The following is an 18,541-nucleotide window of genomic DNA, read 5'->3' on the forward strand; positions in this document are numbered from 1 at the left end:
GAGAGGGCAAAAAGCGTCTCTTCCTCGATCCAATCCACTTTTCGAGTTATCTCCCCTCGTCATCCCTTAATTTCACGTTATATCATCGTGTCACGCGTTCGATAACTGCGTATGACCGAACACGGTGCCATATTATCTCTCCTATATTTCACCCTTGTTATCCAGGAACGGTATCGCGCCATTGGCCCTTGAAATATTTCGTCCACGCTCGTAATCTCCTCCTCGAAGTAAAGACTCTCTCCTCTCTTTCATAGGTACCCTTTAATTAAACCATCCCAACCGAAGCATCCTGTTTATACCTCGAGCTTAAAGACTCGGGAAATCACGTTATAAGAATTCATAGGGCAATCGCGGTTTCGTCGATCGAGTTATCAGGGAAAGTTTCGGTCCACGTGTAATCGGCGAAGAAAATGTTGCCAGGTCCACGGAGAGAAATGAATTTGTCCCCTCCCTACTCCCCGCTAATAACGCAGATTTACGGGATAGAAACTTCGTCGATAACTTTACGCGGTTGGAATAAATTCTCGCGTGTCCTCGTGATTCACGGCACGATTCTCAATCGGGATTAACTTTGCAAATGTTCACGACTATTGCCGGCCGAATTTTTACAACTTTCCATCCAGATATTTGCCGATGGAAGATCGTCCGATGAAACGGAGGATGTTCTTGACGGAACTAGGCGATTCCGACTGGCTCGTTTATTATTTAAATCGAGGCTGTTACATCGGATGAAATTATGAATTCCATGTGCATTCGAATATATTGGATTTTTGCTTCGACGCTATGAAATTAATAATTCCCTTCGATCCTTTTTTATACCGTTGAGTGGAGAATAAGAATAAAAGTCACCCTGTAAAAGAAAAATATGATGTCTGCGAGATTAGATGATCTAATAATCACAATGTGAATAATAACCAAAACCTTTCTAAGATTAATCGAGATAATACAATGCTAATAACCATTAATTACTTTTTAGGTGTCTATCTATCGATGTGACCTACGAGATCCGCCATTTTCTTCAACGTAAATTCGAAAACGTACATCGCGCGCCATCTAGCGTCGAATCTGTGGTCAGGAGTCACGTGATCCCTAATGACGCCCGATTCACGGCACGGTTAAATCGTTTAACGCGGCTTTACATCATAATGGTGGGATAACTGGCGGCACAGTTGCGCGACAACCGTCCCGGGGATTAAAACAGCGTGATATCCGCGGAAATCAACAAGCTGTCGGGCACAGGTGACAATACGAGTGGCTCGTTCATTGTTAGAACTGAACACGATAAAAATCGTGCCGGCAAAAAACGCGGGCACGGCGAGACAATAGCACGAAAATTCAGCTTCCCTCCTGTGTAATAAACCCGGTTACAATTCTGCGTGAACTCGTGACTTTTTCCACCGCCTGTGTTGACCATCTAGCGCGATCATTTTTATGCCTGTTCAAATTGCATTTTTTATCCTAGCTCGTGAAGGGAACCACGTGGCCGTGTAACAATTTTGCCGGAAATTTCAATCGGCGAAAACAACCAGTTTTTGGGAAGAATTGGGAAGAATTTCGAAATTACGCTGGTTAAATTATTTATCTTCTATTTTCACGTTTATCACGTGGAGATTGCGGCCGCTTGTTCCAACATGTTTTTTTTTCTTTTTTTATATTAATTTGCAATTTCGTGGAAATTTATTGGAACACAACGTTGATTTTAATGGCACGATTATAGCGTGGAAATGCGCAATTTCTTTTGGATTTTTTTATTTAATTCTTTCGCAAAATTGCGTCAAGTACAAATTGCTCGCTGATTGAAAACATTTTATGATTTTGATCGTGGTCACAGATTACACAATATCGATAATGATCGATCGTTCGAACAAGTGAAATTAAATTTAAAAAATCCTAGATCGCGCGAAAAGATCAATTACTATAATAATCGACACTCGACTATGACAATTTATTTTATAAATAATAAGAAATTTGAAAAACCAAACGAAGAGACGAGATCTTCCAGATTCAATGTGAATTGAGGAAAAAAAGGAGGGGGTTTATCGTTCCTGAGATTAAAATAAACTTTATTTAACGTTATGTTATATCCATTCACGGGGAAGCGGGCTTACACCGGAACTGTCTTCGCGTTGGATAAAACTTGTTAGAAGGGAATGAAAGAGCGACAAAATAAAACCAATTATTTTGAAAATGCGCCAGCCTCGTTGGGACACTGTTATTTCGCTCGGAGCGTATCTGCATAAATGCATAATGATTCTATTATTTTATAATTTCCCGGTCCTCGGCCTGCTGCACAGCGAGAAACTCAATTTGTAGAATTATATGTAAATTGCGTATGAAGTTATATTGTTCGCGCATTCGCAAGTCGAAGCATGATTACTTTTAACTTTGGCGTTCCTTCCTGCACGATGGGGAACGTTAAGTACAAAGTGTTATATATACGTCGTTCACTGCGAGTTGAAAAGTATGATCGGTTCTAAATGATCTATTTAAATTGGTGAAATTGATCAGTGTCAGTTTTTGATAGGATAAGCTAAGAGTTATTCGACGAAAGAATAGACAAGGGATATTATTTTGTATTTTTGGTTTGTTTTTCTTCGCATTATTTATCGTGATATTAAATTAAACATAGAAAAGAAATGTAATAATGTTAAAATGGAATTGTATATACATTAGGGTTGGAAAAACTTGGTATTCAAATTTTTAAATTTTCTAGATATGATTTAATTCTACATCTTTTACAGTTAGATTTATCTTGCCTCTTTCACGACTATATTCTTTTAATTTATCGTCTTCCTAAAATAAAATATGTTAATCAATGGAAGTAAAGCTTTCTTCCAATTTTCAAAATAATCCCAATTTTTGTCATAGAACAATTAGCTGGAATATAACAATATACAAACTGACGTCGACGAAAGATTCATAGCCGTATCTTTGCACCTTACATTGTTTTCCTCAACCTGTCGCAGTAAACGTCACTCTCTATTTCAGTCAAAACAATGAATCGTGCCCATAGAACAAAAACACACGGCCCATTGAACACGTCCTAGTACTGTCGGCGAATACGAATTCTAGAAGGAAAAAATGGCGGTTGGGGGCACGGTTGTACATTTTACTGCGGTCAAGTCAGTCATTCATTCATTTGCACCCCTCGAGTTTCCATCCCTTCGTCGACCCCCATTCATCTTTCGCAACCACGCGTCTATGCACACTGTCCTCGGTTCCTTCCTCCATCTTAATTTCCTTCCATTATCCTCTCGAGTATTTCAATTTATTTTTTTCTCCTCTTCGCAATTTCTTTCAAAGAATGAAGGATGCGACGAAAAAACGCGGAACATAGATTCTTTTCGAGTGATATATCAAATTGTGTTATTTTTTAATAGGCTGTTCCACGTAATTTTTCGAGTGACTTTCTTCATAAATTTATCAAAAGAGGAAATTTCAAAAAAATGAAACGAAATATTTCAAATGTTAAACAGAGCGCGCAACAAGATAGATCTACTTTCGTGAAAAGGATACAGAAACGGTTTCTCGATAATTCGATCCTGCCTTGGTATAATAAATTTAACCAAACACCATGCAAAACTGTGCCCATTTCCCAGTCGTGCCGTGTATCATTTCGCTGTACCTTTCCTTTCCCCACGCGCAATTTGCATTCGACGGTTCCCTCTTTTTTCGAATTCTTATTCGCGACGAATGGACCCCCAGATCTCTTCGAGATCCTTATCGACCCCTTTGTCCGTTCGAAGATGTCTGTAGTTGCTCTTATATAAATTCTGCGCTAATGGTCGAACCTTTCTGTTCCTTCAAGGTATGTTGAAGCAACCGATTGTCAAAGTGCGAGCTAACAAGACTCCTTAACCATAATTTCGAATAATAGGGGCGAATGTGTAAGATAGGTTTCTCGAGAATTTTAATAAAGACTTGAGATAACAGTGTCTTTCTGATATAGGATAATAATTATAATACGATAAAAATTATTCTAATGCTCTCAGTTTTCGGATCTTTTTTCTCGCTATTAGGAAACAATCGTGATTTCTATTAACTCTCACGCGGTGTATCTTCAATTTTAATTTTTCACAGTGTCCTCGGTATTAAAGATGAAATAAAGCCGTTCTACACGCGTCAGGTTTGAAATCTTCTTCCGTTAAATCCTGTTGGATCCGTTCCAATCCCCAGCGACCCTCTTCAACCCAGCCTCCAATCCTGGTCCTATTATTAATAAAACATCGACACACGTTTTGCTTCTTCACGCGTTAGCACTCGTAGAAATTCACGATCCGATCGAATCGGAACGATGAACGAGGATGGGCAACGTTTAATCATTGGATTGTTAAAATTATCTCGAGCTCCCGTTCCAACGGCCCTTTCAAGCTGTTTCAAGCGGTCGAGATCTCTCGTCCGGGGATAGTTTCTCTGATTTTAATTCGATATCGATACAACACTCGATGATAATTGATAACTACTGAGGTATCCTGGAGAAGTGGTCTTCGCCCGATTTGTTTCGTTTCAAGATTTGTTTTGGTTGTTTATTTCAACTCCTTCCCTTCTGAACTTCGCTCGTTCCTCGTAACTTAATTGTTGTCCGCGGAAGAGGGAACTACTTCTCGAGAATGGATGTTCGATTCTTTTCTTCTTGTTTTCCTGGAGATGAAATTCGATCCGAGAACGAATCTATGAATATCTGTATGGGTAATTAACCGGTTATCGTTCTGTATCGATAATAGATGTCCATGTTTTGAATAATAAATTGAGAAGGAAAAAAAAGAGGCTTGAAGATTGTTGTCTTGTTATTCGAAAAACGGATTCAATAGATTACTTTCTTGATATAATTGAATGGGGATTAATTAATATCAGAGTTAAATTGAAATTCTGATTTCGAAGAATTTTTGTTTCCACAATTGGCACAAAATTCTGTGAAAATTCTGGCGCGGAAAGTTTTTATTTTTGCAGTTGTAGGTAGAAGGAGCTTTTAAAAAAAATTAATATTGATATTTATTCAGACATAAACGTAATCATACGCATTTTCGGTCTGAAAAAAAGTCTCAACTAACTAATTGTACAATTAAAGTCAACAAAAATTCCATTTTTAATTAAATTTTCTGAGTATGTACAGTATACGTATGGAACAATTTTTTTTAACGGAATATCATTTCGAGGAGATGAAATGAATGTTTAAAATTTCAGTATTTTTTTCTTTTCGTTTTTTAAAACTGTAACTTTGTAATGATACGAGATAGAGAAAAATTTTAAATATAATCAAATGCTCTCTCTGTCATCTTGTTATAAAAAATATTTCCAGATAAAAATAAATATTTATTTAAAGCACGAAAGAAACATCGAAGGTGGATTTCACCCTCTCAAAGAGTTCTCTGAAAAAAAAAAAATTTTTCTTCACATATATTCCATTATACTTTATATACAGGGAAACTTTTATTAAAATCAGAATTTTCGGGTTAAGTGAATTTCCTTGTAAGATAATGTACGAAGACTTTTATAACTGATAAAGGAAATGCCTTAACTCGTAAAAATTACGAAACTTTGAGAATATAAAGGAAGGTATATAACATAATTTTTATCCAAATTCAAGATATGGATCCTTGAAAATTTTATTACCTTCCAATTATATTTTTAAATTACGCCCACCAAATCATAAAAGATTTAAAAAATTTTTAAAAATTTCTTCTTTAAATTTCAAACGATTCCTCTTGCGACTGTATTTAAATATTTTCACAATTACTTTCATTCCAGTTATTAATATATTCCATTTCTCTCGAAAAATCACTTCTCCATCCGTTCATTTAACAAGAAAAATCCAAAGCATCCGAAATTTTAAGCAAATTTTCAATTAATACAAATCGCACGCGTACAAGAACAACGCGTAGCGAAAGCCAAGACACGAAACTCCAACAAAGAGCAGACAAGTCAATTATAACAAATCTCCAAATCTCGCCACCAGTCCCGATACGTACACCACGTTTAAGACAATCCGCGCATCGTGGCACGAAGTTCGTCGTGTCTGCTGCTAATTGGCATAATTCCGCGCCGACGTCGATGAATCATGTTCGCGAGGGGGTGACGACTATGCCGCCTCGAAATGGTAATGCACCACAACTTCTATTTCCGATATAGGGAGCCAGACACTTTGTGGCAAGTCGACGTGGATGACACATTTACCTGCTGTTCCACGTGTGCAGATTCACGCACGAATGAATTCACGATGCAACACATCCGTCTCCATAACTCATCCTGCGTTTCTGATACGTATATTGCGTATTTTGGGGAAGAAGTGTTTTGAAGAAAGAGAAGGGTTGATTCATTCGAGATATTAATCGATATTAATATAAATCTTTTTTTCGAATGTATAATTACGCGAATCTTCATTTATTTTCTTTTAGCATTGCTTGGTAACGTGGTGATAATAATTCCATTGATTATCCTTCACCCAGAGATTTATGGAATATTGTAATTTGAGTTTACGATTTATATTAAAATAATACAGTTGTAACTTAATAATACCATTACGTCAGAGATTGTCTCGAGAAGCGTACGTTACATTAACAGTGTAAGAGGTTACACATGGGAAATGCTGTTGCGTTATGCTGCTACTAAGTGCCGTAACACCTAATATACAACAAAGAGAAATTCTAATAAGGCCTCGCGTCACCGTTAAAGCGAATGCCATTTACACTGTGCGAAAGGTAGCAGACCGGAAATTCCTATTGCGTTTATTAGAAAATGGAATTATTTCTGTAATAATAATCTGTAATAAAAATGAATTGTTGTAATAAGTGAAAATGGAAATAGAAAAACGGAGGTGGGAACGTTATTGAGATAATTATAATAATTATATGCATCGAAAATAATAACATTCAGATATTTGATATTCCAAGATTTCTGCTTGGCAATTCGTGAATTAAAAATTAATTGCAAGTTCTTTATACACATCGTTTAATTTCGATATCGTTCCCACACAATTATGTACCTCGTGTCTTTCAAGCTTAAATTTAAACCTCCGATACTTGATTAAAATAATATCTCTGTCGATTTCATGCGAACGATGTTCAATTTAAGCTTGATTGATCGCTAACTTTTCAAATATTGAGAACAAATAATCTGTAGAATATTTTAAATGAATTTCTTGTCGTACGTATACAATGTCTACGAATATCTCGATCTATCGACACGTATAGACGTTTTCACATTCGACATTTGCCTTCCTCGGGGAAAAGACAATTTTGGCGATGACGTGTTTGCTCAAACTTTAAGCCTTCCCACATCGGTGCGGAACTGGGCCAATAACCGGTGATTGGTAAATTTTAAAATAGAAATCGGCCACCGTGACATTGTTGACAGACAGGCTGAGCGGGCATACGTTGAAAAATAAAATCTTAGAAATCGTGGATCTATCGATGGCGTGATGTCGCGCCAAGTTATTTGTGCGTGTTACTGAAAATAAATATTTATCGGCACATGGAATTACTGATAACGTACGATATGTTGCGTCGTGTATATACAGAATACAATTTATTCTCCACTTCTCGAGTTAATTTCATAGAATAGAAATACGTGAAATAATATAGTATTATCATTGTAGCTATCATAAATTCGTCACGAGCAATCAAAGCCTTCGACGAAACGAGATATTTTATATTTTTAATTTTTAAAATCGGCATCGATCTTCGTAATAAAATTATAAATCTATACAAATACGACGCATCTTCCTTTTCACGAAAGAAGCACATTCGCAAACTTTGCGGATCGTAATTTAAAATCGTTTAAAATCATCCGATTCGTTCGATATCTCCATCGATTTTCGATCGCGGCGAAATTCAATAGATTTCAATAGATTTTCCTATCATAGCCATCCGAATCTCCAATATTCCATTCGAGCAAGATTACTCGAGGCAATTTAAAATGAAATGCCGCGAATTTATGGACTCGTGAATCCGGCGGGATCTCCCTCGCGGATTTCCACACCTCGGGGGCCGATTCGCTGACACCGTGAAGAGGGTGGAGAAGGCGTCCGTGTCCCGCAAATGCCGGAATTCACTTCGAGGGGGCATAATACCCGAAATTTCGGAATTAGCACTGGCGGCTGCGTTACCGCACAATGGAATACATTAAACGGTATGCGCGCACCGAAAGCTAATAAAGTCTGTTACCGCTTATTACACCTCGGGATACGCGTGCCCCGATCGATACACGCGTGCAACTCATTCCACTTTCCAATTTCCACCTGATCTGTATCGTTTTCCAACTTTTATTCCGACGATCCATTGATTTTTAGGGGAACTATGGGGATGAAAATGTAGATTATGTTAGATGAAGCGAGATGGAGACAATATTTTCATAATTCCACTAATTTCTTATTATTTGCTAGATACAATCTTAATATTATGTACATAATTTATTTCAAATTATATCCAGAATTAAGTAAGAAAAAAGAGAAATTAAACACGCTCATCCAGAGATACGAATAATTCCAAAATAATTTTCCAAGAATCGGAAGAAAATTTCCCTTCGAAAAATATCAAAAGGTCTCGGATCATCGTTCGATTGAATATAAGAAAAAAGAAAAATTGATCCCTCGAACGCACTCATCCGAAATAATTTTTCAAGAATCAGAAGAAAATTTCTTTGAGAAGAAGAGGCCTCGGATCATCGTTCGATTGAAAATAAGAGAAAAGAAAGGGAAAAAAAATCGGCGTCGTCCCGTAACCCGGCTTATCGTAACAATTTGTCGATAATCAGCGCCGCTCTAGCGTGATATCGAAAATCCCATCGCCGCCCTGTTCTTCACCCATAAGAAGGTATTTCCGATAAAGCTTGGCCAACCGTTTCCTCGCCAACCCCCTGCCACCCCCTGTACTCGTCCTCCTCGCCGGTCACGCCCATGTACACGTGTCTAGGCTGCGAAAGGAGCGGAGACGGATACTCCTGGATGGAAAAGAAGGAGGGAGGCGGAGAGGAAGGCAAAAGGAACCGGAGGAGGAGGGGTGGGTGGATTCTTGTGAGAGCAAATCTTTGTCGTAGGAAATCGAGCGTCATGCTCGACCGAAAGCTTTCGAGCACGTCGCCACCGGCTGATTCCGGTCGATCCGTGTCAAACACTAAGTGCGGTCCCTCTGTTGGAAACGATTTAAGGTTATCGTCCCTTGGCCAACGGGCTGCCGACCGTATCACGTCCTCCCCCTGTCTCGTAACCGGCATAATAACGAGCTTTGTAAATGTTGTACAGTCAAGGTGATATCGATATTACGTGGAAGATGAAGGGTGGGAAAGGTTTGCAGTTTTATCAGCTCGTCTGTTGTTCGAGGATTTTATATTGTTAAAAAGAAATTATTCGTTTGTTGGGAGGTGTTTGGAAGAAGCTTTGTGAGATTGATAACTTTTTGAACGTCGATTCGTCTACTATTTTCAGATAAATTGATATACGTAGGGAGAGAGTTAAAGTGTATATTGCAAACTTAGAATTAAATTTGCCACGAAGCAATAGAACGAAACAGGGTATCATACTCGTTAAAAGGTATGCAAAAGATGTATTAAAAACCTATAAATTAAAGTGTATATACAATTAACGAATTAACAAGATAGATAATTCATCGGTGAAAACGTTTGCACCTTGGTTTTTGGCCGTTCCTCTTATTTCCTCCCGTGGCTCTTTTGCCACCAGACGTAGGCAAAGGAAAAAAAGATTAAGCGGTCTGGGATACGCAAACAAATCGTGTGTATGCGCGCGTGTGTGTGTGTCAGGAGCGCGCACGTTGCTCGATGCGCCGCATCCGGCACCCTGGAATTAACGCACCGAGTGCTTTTACAAATCCCGACAAAGAGGGCTGCGGTAACAATAAGCCGCGGGGTAAGTGCTTACAAACACCGGGAAGGGAAGTCGAGCTCTTCCCACCTCTTTCTCTGACCCTCTTTCTCTCTCTCGTCCTGTCCTCTCGATCCTTGTTCGTCTCTCTCTCTCTTTCTTTCTCTTTCTCTTCATCCGGTTCTTGCCGACCCTCACCTGAGACGGAAACTTTGCGTCGTGCGAGCACCCATTTCCTTTTAATTTTTACCATCAAACGTTTCTTGCTTTTTTTTATAAAGGAGAGCATATTCAGCATAAATAGTTCACGCAAATTTTTAATCAATTCGTTGGAAATTCGTTGAAATGTTGTTCGAAGAAGTGGGTGTACGGTTTATAATGTGAATTGTTTGATCGTTGTGCATAAAATTTTCAGCAAATGTCTATAATCTTTCAAAGAAACTTGTCACAATGATGATTTGTACAAGAATTGAAGTAATTATAAAAGCAATTATACTCGCTGATTAATATTTTGATTTCTGTTAATGCGAATATGAATATATATTATATATCATTGTAATTTACATGTTTTACACATGTAATAATACAATGTAATATCATGAAATAAATTATCATTATAAATGTTGGAAGATATTGTTATCGAGTTATTCGTTTGTATAAATACTGAATTAAAATGTTAATATGATTACATTGTACATTACCATTATGAATAATAAAATGAGATTTCCTAGAAACGCATTCGCGTTGCGCATTCGGTTTTCAGAAATGAGATAAATTATTCGAATTGCCATTAATAAATATCTTGCAAATTGTGGGTCTACGTCGAGACGAAAAGTTGTTTGAATAATTGCGAGTTATCCCTGTGTTTTGACTATTTATAAGCAAACTCGATTTCCGAAACAAAACATCGGATTAGCTGTCTATCAAACATGTTTGTATATACACGTTATGTCAAGCAATATAGTATCAAATCGATACCACGTTTAATTCTGAATTTTTAAAAGCGTAACAAAGATCGAAAGCAAAGCAGTTATCTTTTAATATAAATTGTCCCAAATTTTATTAGAAATTCTATTAAATCGATCTTTCTAAATTTGAAAATTTAGTAATAAAAAGTAAGTAAGTCAAGTGACCGATACGGGTGATTATATTCATATTACTCAAAGTTTAAAGATAGAAAATTGAAGCGTAACTTGATTAGTAAGATCAAGAAGCTCAGAGATAAAAACTTAAATTAATTTAAATATCTCTAAAAAGACCGTTTTAAAAATTTTCTAAAAATCGTATTTAAATTCTAGGGGGAATATTTTCTAAAGAAAGATATCTATGGATAATAATAAAAAAAAAGAACTCTTTGTAAAAATAGAAACTTTCCAAGTACAAACAAAAGTTATACATAAATACAATATTAATCTTAAGCTAAAACTAAGAGCAACAAATATGAGATAAAACAAATATTCCTTCTTTTTTTTAAAAAAATCCAATATCGCAAACAATATTCAGCATTCGAATCATCGCCCAAATAAATTACAGCCGCAAAAACTCCACCTTCGTCTTATCCTCCCTCTTTTATTCGCGCAAGACAACGATCCAGTTCAATTACACAATAATTTTTCGCTCTCGCATCCGGTTCTCACTGTCCAGTCACGTCGAGTCCGATAATTATTCCCTCACCAGTGATCTGACCGGTCTGTCCATTTCCCTCGATCCTCGCCTCCGCCACCAAGAACCGAGGAATTAATTTAAAGCGCATTAAAGCGAGAAAAGGTGAGAGTATCCTGCACGAGGATATCAGGCGAATTCGAACAGTGTTCGCATTATGAACAGGCAGTGTTCATTAAAGGATAACTCGCAACGATATTTCTCCGCGCGATATAATACATTGGACATTGGAGCAATTGGTTAGAAAGGGAGAGGAGGAAGGAGACCATCGATCTGTCGTTGAACGGCGTGGAGTAACGCGGGACAAGAGCGGGATCATGGGTGATGCTCCCTTTCTTCGCTCTTCTATTTGGGGAACATCTGCTCGATGATAAATTCCTCGGTCTCCCAGGTTTGCCAGGTTGAAAATATGACCTACTTAATTCACAGGGCATGCAAAGCAGGAATTCATGCGTGTATCTGGAGTTTCTGGAGAGGATGGCGAATATCGGCGAATATCGGCGAGCGAATGATGTTTTCGAGGAAAGAGAGTTGGGACGATAGAAATTGAGAACGGTTGATTGTTAATTTGCAGGAAGTATCAATGTTTCCTTTTTTTACGTGCTACGACGAGGGAGTTGGTATTTCGTCACGCTAGTTCTTAATGCTTTTAACCTTATTATTTTATAAACGGAGAGAATTAAGTTTAAAGTTGGTTAAACTTTAATGCTATAACAGCAGAAAGTTGTGAAATAATCATAATTATTCTCCACGGCAGGTTCATACTTCTTTATATATATAGTCACGTGACTTTATGAAGCAATATCATTAGCATTTCGGAGATACGATTATTATGAGAATAAATATGGAAATTTTTCCTCGAAAGTTTCGCGTTGATTGGCGCTAAATTCTTAGAAGACTCGCAGATTGTTAAGAGAGACTCTCTAATATTATGGAAAGAAAATATAAAAATTGCGCGATCATTTACCTTTTAAATCTTTCAATTTTAGCGCGTAAAAGGTAGTTTTTTTTACGAAATTAAAATTATCGTGCTTTTAAGATATCTTTGAATATCCAACGATCAGAAAAATAGAATAAAGGAAGCAACGATAATGTTCGATTTTATATATAAATTTCAATTGTACTTTGTCTCATCCCTTTGTAGATAAATCGAAAAAATAAACATGCTCGAACAGCACATTTAATTAAAATTCTGAATTATTTCTGAATTTATAGTTGGGATGCGCTTGAAATTACCCGGGCACGTGGCTTATTAATGGTCTCGATGAAAAACGTTTTAATATATGCCAGTGAAGGCTGGCTTTTCTGTATATTAATTTTTAGTTAGCATCTTTTTTTCTTGATACTAGATGTTCTGAGATGCTCTGTATTTATCAAGTCAAGCAAAATATTGCCAGGTAACTAATCACGTTGAGCGACGTATTAAATTTCGATGTCTAAAAAAAAAGAAAAAATTTAGTAAACAGACTTTTCTCGTCAAATATGTTTCGTAAACTTACTTAACTTCTTTTTTCTATTCTTTCTTTACGTTAAAAATATCCGAGAAAAACAAACCAATGTTTAATCTAATTTTAATAAAATACAAGATCACAATTATATCCATATTAACCAGAAACCCGTTCTTGAAAGAATGGATACGAATTAAAATAATTGTCAGAAGAAAACGACTAATTCATTAGAGATCGTACAACAAATTCACGCTTCATCCCTCTCGGTTGTATATCAGATTAATCGCGTCTTATCAGATTAATTCAGCAACAGGGACGAAAACATTCTTGCCCGATAGGCAATTAGGAAGAGTATTCCGATGCTTTCGAGCGGAACGTTGTAACGATAGTCGGAGGCAGGCTCGACGGGTGTCATTAATCCCCCTGGTGGCTCGTCCGTCTTAATTAGCACATCGACCAGCCGCTGGAACGACACGCGAGCACCGCTTTTCCGGGGATGCGCGTGCACAATTTTCGCCTCCTCCCCCGCGAAAAGACAAAAGCTTTGTTTCTCTTTTTTCCCTTTTCTTTTCCCTTTTTCCATCTCTGCTACCCCTCCCCACGCCGTTTCACCCTCTAATGACTGGCCTTGTTATCGCGAGCTCGCGTCCACTTTGCTCAGGTTCGACGTTGTATTTGTGAAAAATATAAAATTCCTCACTAAATTACTTCATCGGCCGCGGTGGCAACGAGTTTAAGGAAAGAGGGATTAAGAGGAAACGGTACGATTTTGTGTTGAAACTTTATGAAAATTTTTGTGCTAAGAAAGGTAAGGATTTTTGAAAGAAAAAATTCTTATTTCTTGAATTAAACGTTAGTGTGATGATTAAATTTAGATTGCGTGAACTGTTTATAACAGTTGTTTATTAACTGTTATTCGAAGGTATAAATATATTTTCACGTGTATCATATGTTCATCTCTCTATTATTAGCGCTACGTTTATTTTAAATTAACGGAAACAAGCAACGCAACGTAATGAAAATATAATTGTTAATCATGTATAATTCCTTTCGATAAAATAATCACGAAGAGGAAACTAAATGCATCTCTAAGCATTATAAAATTAAACGATTCATATATATTGCATTTATTCGCTAAATTAGTTTCACGAAATTGCCGATCTATATTTGTTCCATATCTCTATTTTCAATTAATTAGATATATCGAGTTGATCGTTAATTATTAAACAAATTCTATTCGTGTCACGTCTCGAAATTTTCGACAGCTATTTATTTTTTCTCGTAAATATTATTCTTAATCTTTGAATTATATTATATTTATTTTGCAAAAATGTTGCGAAAATCGAGTCAAAAATTTTAAAATATCCAATTATTGTCGTAAAACAAAGAAGCCACATACAAATACATAATATATTCGTAGAACACTTTTAAAGGATCGATACATAAACATACCGATTAAGATTTATTCATTAAGTTATAAATTATTGAAACAGAAGTAAGAGAGAGAAGTAGAGCAGAGATATGATGGAGATATCTCACTTTACGAATGAGAATATACATTCTATACTTTCACGAATATAATACTCTAAATATAATATTCCACCATGTATTATATTTCATTACGTGTAACGATATATTTCGCTATAAATTATTCTTGTTAGCCTCTCTGAAAGACTCATGTTATACACGTCATCTTATAAATATTATACAATTACGTTATTTACAATATTCGTAACTATTTTACAAACTTATACAACACATAAAAACTCGATATAAAAAGAACGTTCTATTAGGAATAATTTTACAATTACACAAATCGTTACGAGCGCGACACAAAAAGTCGCGAACGAATAATTAATCACATCGATCCCTTTCAAACCGCGGAAAAAAAAAGTTAAAAAAGAAAGAAATCCCCATCAATCGATCGTTACGTAAGACAGGAAGAGATATACACCGACACGAGAAATATTCCATTATCGAATTCGCACGCAGCAAAGCTCGTTGAAGCGTGACGGGGCGTGCAACCGCGCGGATTTACTTGCGGCCGAGTTGTTACGCCGACCGGAAACCCGGGAGCCGGGCCTTCGAAATTGCACGCGCGCCCATTTTCGATCCTTTTCGAAAGAATATGGCCCGGTTGTGCGCGGTGCCCCGAAAACCGGTGTCGCGAGTGGACCAGCGAACCTAAGCGGTTTTGCATCGTTCGAGCGTAGCCGCGCGTGAAAACGCGAGCCCCGCCAATTAGGCCGCGTTTTCAATCGGCCGCGTGCGTTTATTAAAACCCAACGTTCAATTAGATTGAAAATCTAGTGAAGTGGCGAACATGGAGATCATGTTAATCTTTTCTTCGCGATGAAGTCGATCGAATATACGCGATCGATCGTCGATTTTGGTCCATAATTATGGAATAGATATTATTAGTCGTCGATTTTAGTCAACCAGCCACCGAATATACGCCGATTTTAATAGAAGATCGTCGAATACACACGATCGATCGTCGATTTTGACCAATAGCCATGGAATATACGCGATTGATCATCGATTTTGGTCCATAATTATGGAATAGATATTATTAGTCGTCGATTTTAGTCAACCAGCCACCGAATATACGCCGATTTTAGTAGAAGATCGTCGAATACACACGATCGATTGTCGATTTTGGTCCATAATTATGGAATAGATATTATTAGTCGTCGATTTTAGTCAACCAGCCACCGAATATACGCCGATTTTAGTAAAAGATCATCGAATACACACGATCGATCATTGATTTTGACCAATAGCCATGGAATATACGCGATTGATCATCGATTTTGGTCCATAATTATGGAATAGATATTATTAGTCATCGATTTTAATCAACCAGCCACCGAATATACGCCGATTTTAGTAGAAGATCGTCGAATACACACGATCGATCGTTGATTTTGACCAATAGCCATGGAATATACGTGATTGATCATCGATTTTGGTCCATAATTATGGAATAGATATTATTAGTCGTCGATTTTAATCAACCAGCCACCGAATATACGCCGATTTTAATAGAAGATCGTCGAATACACACGATCGATCGTCGATTTTGACCAATAGCCATGGAATGTATGCGATTGATCATCGATTTTGGTCCATAATTATGGAATAGATATTATTAGTCGTCGATTTTAATCAACCAGCCACCGAATATACGCCGATTTTAGTAAAAGATCGTCGAACACACACGAACGATCGTCGATTTTGGTCCATAATTATGGAATAGATATTATTAATCGACGATTTTAGTCAACAGCCATCGAATATACACGACCGATCGCCGATTTTAGTCGACAGTCATCGAATACACCGTGATTAATCACCGATTTCAATCCATAATTATCGAGTACGCATTATCAATCGCCGATTTTAATCGATAGTTACCGGATACACGTGATTAATCATCGATTTCAATCCGTAACTATCGAGTACGCATTATCAATCGCCGATTTCAGTCGATAGTTAACGGATAACCGCGATTAATCATCCATTTCAGTCTATAATTATCGAGTACGCGTTATCAATCGCCGATTTCGGTCGAGAACGACCGTATATACACGACCGATTGTCGACTTTGTATTATAGTTCGTAACTTCCAAATAAACACACGAGCGATCGTCGATTCAGTATACGTACGAACGTCGAAGCGAGCAGGTTAAATATATAAATTGTTTGTCGGATCGATGTTGATTTGTTCACGGTTTGCATTGTGAAGCGTTCTTAAATGAGAAACGAGCCTCCCGCGTTAATTGGTACAGGCGAGCGTTTCCGGTCGATAACGTATCGCGATTGGGCCGAGTCGCATCTATGAAAATTCGTGTTCTTTTTTTCTCTCTCTCTCTCTCTCTACTTTCGATTGCTTTTCTCTTCGTGTAGCGAGGGCACGTTTGATAATTCACTCGTTAACGATGAAAAAAAAAAGAAAAAACGATTGTTCCAGGGCGAAAATGGGTTAGAACGAGCAAATAGTTCGCGGGGGAGTGAGCGAGGATTTCAATTGTTTGACGCGATTCCGCGTTTCGAATAAATTGACGGATTTTTCTGTAAGTGTTGTTACGAAAACGCGAATTTTGATTGCTCGAGCTTGCTTTAACGAACCGGGACCACTGACCCAGTCGGAATTTCGTGAGCACCAATTGGGATGAAAGTTTGACGTTGGAATTATATAATTAATTTATCGATTTTTAAGAAATTTTTGAGGAAAGAATTTTTATATACCTTATATTGCACTGGTGCTCGTCGATAAATTACGGTTCACAAATAAGGATATCCATCAAATGATATGGTGAGTTCACTGGAATTTTGTAAATTTGCCAAACCGCAGAAATGTAGGTCGCTTAACTCGATAAATTAACTTCAATATTTTCTCAATCAATATTTTCTCGAAACAGTGCAAACTATTATTCAAAATTATTTTTTCCCATTATCTTCATTACAAATCTTCATTAAATATTATCTTCATATTGGATTAGTTTTTACAAAGAATCGAGTTTGAAATTACACGTGATTTTATTCATAAGCTTGTTTCGAATTAAACTTTGATTCGAGATAATTTATTTATTTTACAATGTTCGGTATATTAATAATTTTCAATGAATTTTTTTTACAGTGAAACAGAAACAAAGGTTCTTCATCAGTGGTATTCGACCGTAGACTATTATTTCTTTGACCGTGTACACGACTGGATTACTTACTTTCATTTCATTCCAACTAATAAGAATAAATAATAATCAATTTCCGGTATTAACAGGAATAGGAACAGGAATGACCTACTAAATCCCTTTCCTTTGTACAACCATGTAACAAATTAAACAAGTTAGCTGTAACAGGCAATGTTCGAGATATCCTGCCCGAGGCAAGTTACATTTCTTGTATAATTCTAACAACTTGAATCTCAACTTGTGCCAACAATATAATACAATTATTTAATTACAGTAAAAAGTATATTCCTGAGAAAAAAGGAAATAGAAGAGTTTAAGCGATTTTCTAAATTATAAACGAAAGTAGCGGATAAATAATTGTTTCTAAACTGTAACAAAACGATATTATAATATTATTTAAGAGACTCGATGAAAAAGTTACACCCTATATTTCTTATTTAAAACACGACGTGGAAATAAAAATTGATATTTAATTTAATTACACCTTTAATTATTACAGTATTCGACGTTCTACCAAACACAAATCCACGAAGGAGAAAATAATAATAAGTTCAAGCATCATCGAACTACCCTAATTCGTGTCAGAATATTTACTCACTAAGACACTTAAATAATCAATAACTGAAAAAAAAGAAGGAAACAAAGGAAAGCAAATCTTTCTCGCCTATTTTCCATTTTATTTCGAACAATCTTCCCTTGAATCGAAACGTTCTACATACGGTATGACGTTACTAATAATTATTCATATTAAATTGCTTTTACATCTCGTTCAACCATTTCTCGAATGTCAATGCACTCTCGAATCTTCTAGGAACGCGAGTATCATCAAGAGACGCGGGATTCTTGTTCTTTTTCTTCTTTTTTCTTTTTTATCTTCGTTATAATCAGTCGGCTCGCTTTCAAAGTCGATACCAAACTATGGA

At 36.7% G+C, this 18,541-nt stretch overlaps 1 protein-coding gene and 2 long non-coding RNA genes across 4 annotated transcripts in view; 1 reads left to right on the forward strand and 2 right to left on the reverse strand.

The window, feature by feature from the left end:
• The window catches only part of LOC107998319 (semaphorin-2A), a 515,475-nt gene that overhangs the window by 266,780 nt on the left and 230,154 nt on the right, over nucleotides 1-18,541 (reverse strand). The window lies entirely within an intron of this gene.
• Nucleotides 1-18,541, forward strand: part of LOC107998320 (uncharacterized) — a 64,144-nt gene that overhangs the window by 34,868 nt on the left and 10,735 nt on the right. The window lies entirely within an intron of this gene.
• LOC133666366 (uncharacterized) lies at nucleotides 2,698-6,100 on the reverse strand. Its single transcript, XR_009830457.1, has 2 exons — nucleotides 5,614-6,100; nucleotides 2,698-5,369 (listed from the first exon to the last, which is right to left on the reverse strand). It is a non-coding gene; the product is annotated as an uncharacterized LOC133666366 (long non-coding RNA).

The sequence above is a fragment of the Apis cerana genome, linkage group LG6 (assembly GCF_029169275.1).
Source record: "Apis cerana isolate GH-2021 linkage group LG6, AcerK_1.0, whole genome shotgun sequence".
NCBI classification, from domain to species: Eukaryota; Metazoa; Arthropoda; class Insecta; order Hymenoptera; family Apidae; genus Apis; species Apis cerana.